At 37.5% G+C, this 9,714-nt stretch overlaps 1 long non-coding RNA gene across 1 annotated transcript in view; it reads left to right on the plus strand.

The window, feature by feature from the left end:
• LOC149717977 (uncharacterized) overlaps positions 1-9,714 on the plus strand; it is a 133,627-nt gene that overhangs the window by 62,195 nt on the left and 61,718 nt on the right. The window contains exons 4-5 of the long non-coding RNA XR_016368304.1: positions 4,138-4,314; positions 6,975-7,163. This is a non-coding gene — a long non-coding RNA (uncharacterized LOC149717977). The remainder of the gene's footprint in view (positions 1-4,137; positions 4,315-6,974; positions 7,164-9,714) is intronic.

The raw sequence follows: 9,714 nt of genomic DNA on the forward strand, positions 1-9,714 counted from the left end.
CGCAAAAGTTTTCAAAAAGGGGGATGGGGTACCTCTTCACCGAAAGTTTTGGGTTGTTTTGATGGAAGTTTCGCCTAAGAGAGTCCAGAGACGTCTGTGAAATACTTCCTTCATTTCGTCCTCTCCGCCTTCGATCTTTTGGGCTTGAGAGCGTACAACACGTTGCGCGAGAGATTTGAGAGTCGTTCGTCTATCGAACGTTGCGAGGCGCTCGCTACTCCCTCTTGTCTATACCCTCTCTCTATTTCTTCTCCCATGTTACCAGTTTCTCCATGGACTTCATTCCTGGCTTGCCTTGTCACTCGCCGTCCTCTACTCTTAACAGCCCCGCTTGTGGGAGTTGCTTGGTTCTTGGTAGATATTTCGCTATTAACCATATACAGACCTATAACCATTACCTACCATTCGCATTTGCGTTTTAAAACGGTGCTGGCAGTTCCCCCGCTAAATTATGAATATAATTGGTTAGATGACGAGGCAATCGTTAATTATTTTTAGAGAGGGGGGAGTCTGCAGTTCAAACCCGGACATAACTTTGTTGACTCGACTAGCTGGGGTTCCCGCGTGTACCAGACTGTACTTGTAAGACTTGTCTTTTAAAGCGGCGGAGGGAAGGTGTGCCTGGGAATTCCTGGTGGGCGAAACCGAACCGTTTCATGGGATGATGATTGTTTGTTAGTGTTGTATTTAAATATGTTTAAAATATACGAGTGTTATGATTATGATTATGAAATCTCGACGGGGAAGCTTTATTTGAGGTTGGGTTTTCGGGTTAAGTGATTTCTGAGAACCAGACATTCCCCCGTACAACGTAAACCTCTCGCGTCATAGACCAACTTGATTATGTTTATTATAGACTGCTTATAATCGAAGTCATTGCCAATTACATTTACAGCATTTGTAGGTGTTCTCATATTAGATTGATATCGAAGGCAATACCCCCTCTTTGAGACTCTGGTCTTTATATTGTGTTTTTATCGAGTAATTGAAAATAACTATTTTGGATTCGTCAATGTAGATAGCTTTTCGCAATCCCGGAGATTTACAAAGTAACGAATCAACCGAAGGGAACGAACCAACACGAGCTTCTTTGGGGGTTTAATTTATTTTCTGTATTATAAAAACGTCACCCTGAACGCACCCTTGAGAGAGGGAGAGATAGGCACAGATTCTTCATTTTCTTCTTCTTTCTTTTTCACTCAATTTTAACCAAGCGAAGCGACACATTCGAGCAGAAAGAACAGAAGAAGCCCCAGGAAAAGATAAATTCAAACTGTAATTTGAAAAACCGAAACCTAGTCAAACGAAAAAATCTTTTCCGCTTTTCCAATTCGAGCATCTTAGCTTTATCTCTCTCTCCCTCTCTCTCTTTCTCTCTTTTCTCGCAGCTGAGATTTTCTTTTCGTGCCGCGCAGTATGTCTTTTCGATACAGATACGAAATGGTTTACTTTGGTAATTTTAACCTCGAAGACTCTGAACTATCCTATCGTCTGTGAAGGAACCTTATGTGCACCCACTTCAGACGAACCAAACTATTTTTAAAATATTTATCAAAGATTTTTCCCTACAAAATCTAACGTTATAGGCCCTTCGAATTTCTTGATTTAGTAACGCGTTTTAAAGTTTGTACAAGAAGTATTTTCCACTCCTTATTGGAAGTTTATAAACCGGAAGTCAGTTTGCATGTAGTCGGAAGTGAACCAAACCATTTTCCTTTCGTTCTCTTTTAACTAAAATATTTCTTTTTGATTACACTATCCTGTACAAGATATAGTGTGCATTGATACGCATTCGTATTAGTTCCAACCCTTTTTCTACACGCGTTTCCCATTCCTTAAGTTGGTATAACGTAGATAACCCTGTAACTTTTAGGGTTATCTTAAAACATCCGTAACGTTTTGTCTCTCATGTACGTCAGTCATTCTAAAAATGGACTAGAAAAAGCTTTTCTTCCGCCGAAGTGGAAGTAGAGAGGGGGGTGAGGGAAGAGCAGATCGATTGCACGCTTCTTTGTATATCGGATAAGACGTTAACATTTTAACGAGCTTCCCCGCCTATGAAAATGAATACCGTCGTCGTATATCCGACAGGAACTCCTATACCAATTTCATATTTCTTCGGACAGCTTAGGCTTAAAAGCCACCGGAAAGCTTCTCAGGTTTGTGTATGGGGATGGTCAAGGAATACGTAAGAAGGTATTGGAAAAGGGTTAATAATAGCGTTGATTTAAGCTTCGAACTTTATTAAATGTTTCAACGCGAAACTTTCAAAAGGTATAGTTTCGTTATGTACGGACGGGCTGCTACCTAATCTTCAGTAATATTTTATAAGGCAAAAGGGGGAGGGGGTGAAGACTTGTCATAATCGGTCGGTGAGTGCCGACGGGCGTTAAAAGTCTCACGTTTGAATATATTGGACGAGGTCCTCTTAGTCTTAAAATGGCGAAAATAATAAAGCAAAGGCTTAAGTTATGGTTAGCTATACTCTCCATTTAAAAATAATAGGAGTGTGAACTAAATGATTAAAGACGGATAATTAATGGAAATCCAATAAGCGTTTTGAACCAACCAGGAACAGATTTTAGCACCCTCTATGCACCATCTCTAAGTATTTATTGATCTCGAGTGAGTGGTCAATGCGAAGGTCTGTTGGTTAATTAAAATTATATGGATTTTATAGATTTTCAAAGTTTTAAGCATTTTCAAAAAGGCACAGGTTTAACAATTTGGCAGTAATAATGACACATGATGACGTACTTTTGTAACCCCTTTTATGTCTAACTTGTCACCAATCCGCGCTGCTTAGCAGTTCAATGGTGGAGCTTCGGTAAGCCTTGGCTCCCAAAATCTGAGGTGTGTAGGTAATAGTCGCTACTATAATAGAAAATCGGCCTTCAAAGTTGTATAAAATTCGGGTAATAAAAGCAATATAAAGGAAATACATCGGTCGACTTCTCCTAGACTCGACTAACCCAGCCATTTCTTGACCGGAAAGAATTGTCCTTACCAACCTTTACCTTCCTGCCGTTTCCTCCCACCCAACCACCCCTTAGCATCACCTCTTGTCCGCGAGAGTGTGATGACCGCCTGTGGTCATGGGCGCCAAGGATTCCTGTAATACTGATGCCCAGGATTTATTCTCTAATGACTTTCTTCTCCTTCTAGCAGAACCTATTCTTTCTTTCTTTTTTAAGGGCCGTAAGCGATCAAACCAAGGCTTAGAAAGCTAGCCAGTCCCTTGAAGAGTAAGACTAGACGATAGATTTTTTTATATATATAAAGCCTTTACTAAACAGTCTTTTATTACCGGAGGCTAAACTTTGGATGGGCCTTTGCTCTTCTTCACGCGGTTTTTTTTCCCCAATGACTCACCGGTACCGATAATATGCTGACTGTTCTGTACTTTATGGGGACTTTCGGCCACTTTCAGGTTTTAAACTTTCCAAGGCCTAAGTTGAAGAACTTGCACCTTTGTTTTAAAATAGGCTATTACGCAATTTAGGCTTAAAAAGTTGAAGAGTTTGGTATAGGGAATGGAACTTTGCACGATTCGTACATCAAAGGTCCCGACCCCTTGTGATGGTAATTAGAAAACCTTGTTCGAATTAAGCTAATTAAAATTGTTCATCCGTGTGTGTGTGTGGCTGTGTGAAATTTGACTTCCTTCGCTGTGAAGAGTGGAACCATAAAAAGAGGACACCTAATGGTACCAGTTCCCCATTAAAATTCCACGCGTAGAAAGGCTCGCGTATATTGCACACTTTAGTGTGGAGATTGCTTTTGTCTTTATTGCATACTCGTTTTGGAAACGTTTTTTGAAACTTCTCCCATTTTAAAGCGATTAATTATCTTTAGACGGTTAAATTCAACCCCCCCCCCTTTTAAACCCTTTTTTTATAATCTTGACTTTTTATTCTTGAACGGTGAAGTGTCATCTTCAATCGATCGTAGATTTAATTTAGGCTTTACAACATTAATTAATTAGATCTTGGAGATGTAATTTTATTTTTCATTTGACCTTGGAGATGATTAGATTTAATTATGTTTTGGTATTTTTTTAGTTAGTAAATCGAATTTTAGGTTAAGTTGTTTCATGTCTATTTTAATTTAATGTTTTTTATTTATTTTCTTTTTTAGATTGTTTTGCGCCTTTTGAAAAATTGACCGTCAGGTGGAGAATTTAATACGACTATGTCTGGTGTCTCGAGCGGTTGAACCACCGTCTTATGTGATAAATGACCTCTGCTAGACCTTAAAGTAGATGAAAATAAGAACAGTGTCACGTTTACGAATGACCCAGCAAGATATTTATGGGTAAATATGTAATCATTTCTGTCATGTTTCACAAAATTCCTTTTGGTTTGAACATGTTATTCCTGGAAAAGGCTTAATACAATGCATGCATACGGTATACCATAGTTCAAGGACAAATGTCTGTTGGAAAGCCCCATCCTGTCTGATGTATATATTTATTTTGCATCGAGTTGAATCGATGAATGTGTTAAATTTGACCGTTACTGGCAAATATTCCCCCCCTTTATACTGAAATTGATAAGAGTTGACGGTTTATTTGCAAGCCAAGTCTTACGATATTTACTTGCGATAGACTGATATAATGTCGCCAAAATCAAAGCTTTTATCAGATGGGTTATATACGTGGGAAGAGAGACGAGTGTCGCCGGAAATGCGATAAAATGTAGACATTTGATCTTGTTTCCAAATAGATGCTAGTAAAATTTAGGTTTTCTACCAAATTTTTATTTCTTTTTTTTGCTTATAAAAATCTGTCTGTTTTGATTTGATCTTGAAAACTTTTATTGTCGAGACCAGATGGTGGCTGGTTTTTTGAGAAGCGAAATCCGTTTTGACAAAATTTACGATACCTACTGTTTTACGTTACTAAAATTAGTTTAAAACGTCCGGTTCCCTGAACAATGTTGCAAAGGTAGTTTGACCCTTTTTTTTTATCCAATAAGGTTTAACTCAATTATTCTCGTAAAATAGCTAAAGGTAAATCAATAAGTTTTTCATTTAGAACTCTTTCCAAGAATATTCGTGAATTTTAAAAAACCCCATGCACATAAACGTTTTATTATTAGTTTTTTACACCTTTTTCTTTCTTTAAACCTAACCTTGAGAAGTTGAGAGAGAATTTGAGATGAATAATGGTAACGCGAACGTTTCGTAAGTGCCCATTTATATTAAAGAAATCACGATGATTTCAAGCTCGAAGAGAGCTCGGCTATTGCAACGCAAAAATTGCTATTGCTGGATAAAGAAACTTGTAAAATACAAGAATAGAAAACCAAAGGCGAGAAACTTTGATGGTTTATTTTTTTTTTTTTGTTTTTGGTATTTTTCCTTTTGATAGTATTATGTTTTTAACGTGTTTGGCCAAAGAAACCCCACTCTGGCATGCATGCATCGAAAAACAAAACCCTTAAAGACGCAAAACAGCTTTCGCCTTTCATAATTCGGGCTCACACACAGACACGGCACTTCGAATAAAAGCAAAATGCTGCTTGGTAAAAATCCTAAAAGGGCTTTATTTCAATTCTGGACAGTTCGGCTTCGTTTCGGTTTAGTATCACTGCGCTCTTTCTTTTTTATATTCGCAAAAAGACGGATTTTATGACGAATAAAATTGCTTTAGTCTTAAGCGCTGCATGGAGAAGGTTACGCGAGTTGACCTTGGGTGTTTCGATGGGTCCACTAAAAATCGTATAGGCGTTGCCTTGTAAGTACCAGTACAATTACAACCTTGGAAAGCCTACAATTTTTCATTGTACGACGCTGTTGTTTTTATTGTCAGAAGATGCTTTCTGAGCGTGGGAAGGTAGTCTTCTTTTCTCCCAACGAAATTTGACCAATAAAACGATTTAGTTTTTTTTATGTTCTTAATGACATTTGGTAGATCTAATATAATGCATTGTCTAAAATGGAAGACATTAAACAATGCGCAATTTTGGCAATGCCTCAAATAATTGGAAGGACAGGCAACTAACCGCAATTTATTCCCTCGTTTTTAACACGTGAAGATATTTAATATAGCCTTAATTTTACAAATGATTTAATCTGGAAGATCACGTTTTCGAATCATTTACCCGATACTATTAACTTATCAGGGATGAAGTTGAGCAAATAATTTGCTCCGTTGATTTCGCAGGCGCCTTGGAAATTAGTCGCCAGTATTTGAATATCCAATTAATGAATTGATTGTACTTAGCTTCTGGCACATATATATGAAATTAAATTGGCTTAACGTACGTAGGAAGTTGCTATCCTAATCCTTTCGCAATAGGTTAATTAATCTTTAAAGTTACTAAAGTTAATGAGGCATAATATTACCAGAATAATAATAAACAAGACTGGAAAACATTTTCCGCTAAATTTATTTATATCGAATTTTTGAGATTGAAAAAGAAATTAGGCATAGATGTTTTTGTTTTGGGTTGGGTTGGGTTTTACCAATAATTATCTTTTCATAAACGACCAGAAAATATCCCATCGTCCTGGATGAAATCCCAATATTGGATATGTTCCCTTTCCCAATATTTTTACCTGACTTCCAGGTTAATCTTACGATGTATGTTTACCCTTTCATCCTCTCTGTCTCTGACCTTCCTTTATGGGCCATTTCATCGTCAACGTTACGTAGTCTTCTGCTCCCACCTTCGATCAACGTCAATCTTATTCAAAAACACCCTATAAACGTAACCCAGTCAAAGGTTACCTGGAATATCCGATAAAAATGGTCGATAACATATACAGTATTCCTAATTGGATATATAACCAATCTTTGTCTCTTATGTTATACCAATCCTTACGACGGACCCAATCTTGGTAATGTCCTACTGTCCAATTGAACGTCGGCGGCTGGATCAACCAATCTAACGGACTTTAGACTTATTCATCATCTTGATTAATTTTTGAGATGAAAAAGAAATTAAAGGTTTTCCTTTTCTTTCCAAAAGGTCGCGTGGCTTAAGACTGAAAAGATGAAGAAGCAAAAACCAACCAGGATAGACGCATCTCACGGGAAATGAACCTGAAGTAACGGTCAAAAAACCTCAACGAAATTGCTTCTCATCATTGGGATATTTTTTGCTCTCCTCTTCATCCTCCGTATTTCGTGTCATCTTCTACAAGATCTTCACCAAAAGGTAGGACCTCTCTCTTGATATATCTTTTTTATTGGATACTTGACGTCTTTGGTTTTTCGTTGGTGTTTTCTATTTTTTCTTCTTTTATCCGTTTTGAAACGGAATTGCCCTGAGCGGTGTAGACGGTAACGTTTTAGTACTTTGAAATACTTTTTTGTTTATTTTGGGATTGGAAAAACTTGGATAAGTTAGGGTTTTTATGTGGGATACGGTTTTTTTATCTCTTTTGAAGTTTAAATGCGAATTCATCCATGCACTTGAAATGTGTTGAACGTTTGAAGTTAGTTGTTGACTTTTGAATGGGCATTGAATTTGATTGGGACTGGGGGGGGAATGGGTTTGGGTGCCTTAAAAATGATTTTATCAATTCGAGCAATAAATAAATCATGATCGGTTCTATAAGGTTTATTTTGTACATCTTTGACAAAGTCAGCTTACACCTACAGTCGTTTTCGAATTGTAGTACAGATTTAAATCAAGTTGCCTGTACTAGACTCGCTTTACCTGAATTTTTGAACAAAATACTTAATTAATATTGCGTTTGGAACAAAAATTAGGATGAAATTACACTGTAGGAGGCGTCTAAATCATTTCATTGACTGTTGGTTAAATCAATGAAATGACCCAAGACATTCCAATCGATCGTTCTTCTTCTATACTTAACCAGCGACCTCACTTCGAAAATTTTAACATTTAAATATAAATACTTATTCCGGGGTTAGCATTTATTAATTATTACCTGGGGATTTTAGTATTAAACTTTTAACTTTATTATTTTATCAAGAACTAACTTCGGTTACTTTCTTCCAATAACTAATCGATATTGTTGGGAAATACAGAAATATCTGAAAGTAAAGTAGATTTGGGTAACCCTGGTGGCAGTAAAATCCAATGTTAAAGCTTTGACCATCTGGTAATAAGTATAAGCTCTGTACTTCATCAGCACCTGTTTTATTTTTCCTCATGGGTCCTAAAAGTGGAGTTGTAGGTTATAATGAAAAAAAATTGCACTTTCCATATGAATTTGACCTGGTCTGTTCTTAATTTCCATCTTGGACCTTCTCGGACATTAGATCCTGGGCGTCCATTACCCAACATATCTGTGTTTGTAAGATGGTATTACGGACAAAAGTTCCCCGCCTCTTCTTAGGTGCCAGTTAGATACCAAAACAAAGTATGTTTAACCCCATTTCTGTGACAGATATGTCGTTTTGGAAGTAATTTTAGATGGTTCTCAATTGCCATCTGCGGTGAAATTCTTACAAAGTAGAACGCAGCTGAAGAACTTATTGGTTATGGAATTGATTTCCTAACCAGAAAGGATGAGCTTGGCCCCCTTCGGTGCGTTTGTTGGTCAAGTTGACCGCGCTCTCTCGCGATTGAAAGCCATTATTGCCCAATTAGTTCGCGTCGTCCGCTTTGTCTTACGGTTGGACGAACATTGTCGAGTCTCGGGCCTTTTGCCGTATACCTGGATATGCACGCCTGAATGAGATGGGTCCCAATTTCGTTACAATACCCAAACCTCCCATCCATCGAGCCCAAATTATATTTTCACCCTGCGCTGTCTGTACTTGACCTTATTTCGTTTTCAGATGAGATTGGGAGTTGTTCTAACTTTGTAGATTTCCAATAATGGGCAGCGCTCTATTGGGAGGGTTATGCATGGTCAAGAGGGATTGTCCTAATTAAGCTTTCACTCATTCCTTTGAATTCCCATTGAAGCATTTGTTTCTAATTATTTATGGATTATCTCTTAATTATGCGCTATGCTAGACTGCGCTTTAATTGAGAATTAGGTCAGTATTATGTCTTAGCTGTTATTTTCTTTTTAAATCCCTTCGTGGCCGACTTAAATCGTAAGCCAAATCCAAGTAACCAAATCCTAACTCGCATCTAAACCGCTCTGAAGTTTTAATTTTATCTTATAACATAAACTGGATGCGATATTGTTTTCCCGGCATGCACTCTGACTATAGCAATAATTTAAACGTGCAATCTGAGTTTCATAATCTAAATGGATTTTCCGGTCCTTTTACGAACCGGCCGCTCGACTCTCCACAATATTTCAAATGGACCATAATTCGTAAAATTTCTATACGTGGAAATTCATCTACACCCCTCTTTTGTCTTTCACTCATTTCGCCAAAAAGTGGTAGGGTTCAAAGGGAACTAGCATCCGGGGATTCTAACAGGAAGCGACGAAATTTAATTTTCAGAACAATTATATCATTTAAACTGATTAGAAGTTAAAAGATTAAAAGTAGAATTATGGGTGAGTGAGGAAAGAGACTCAATTTATGGGAGTCTCGTTGAAGGGTGTACTGTACGTCACTGCATTAGATATGTCCTCTTTATTTTTACTGAATAGGACTCCATTTTATATATATGCTCCCTGGGGAAAACCTTTTACCATTCATGCACCGTCACCCCCTTTTAAAATCGGTAATTAAAAATGTGTACAATGAAAGTTTGTAATAAGTTAATGGGACAGTCGCTATAGGGACCTGACAGTAACTTCTCAGGTCCCAAATTAGGGGGACTAATTTCT

Source organism: Phalangium opilio, unplaced genomic scaffold (assembly GCF_054372755.1).
Source record: "Phalangium opilio isolate 3A_F unplaced genomic scaffold, DU_Popi_V2 ptg000003l_1, whole genome shotgun sequence".
Classification (NCBI taxonomy): Eukaryota; Metazoa; Arthropoda; class Arachnida; order Opiliones; family Phalangiidae; genus Phalangium; species Phalangium opilio.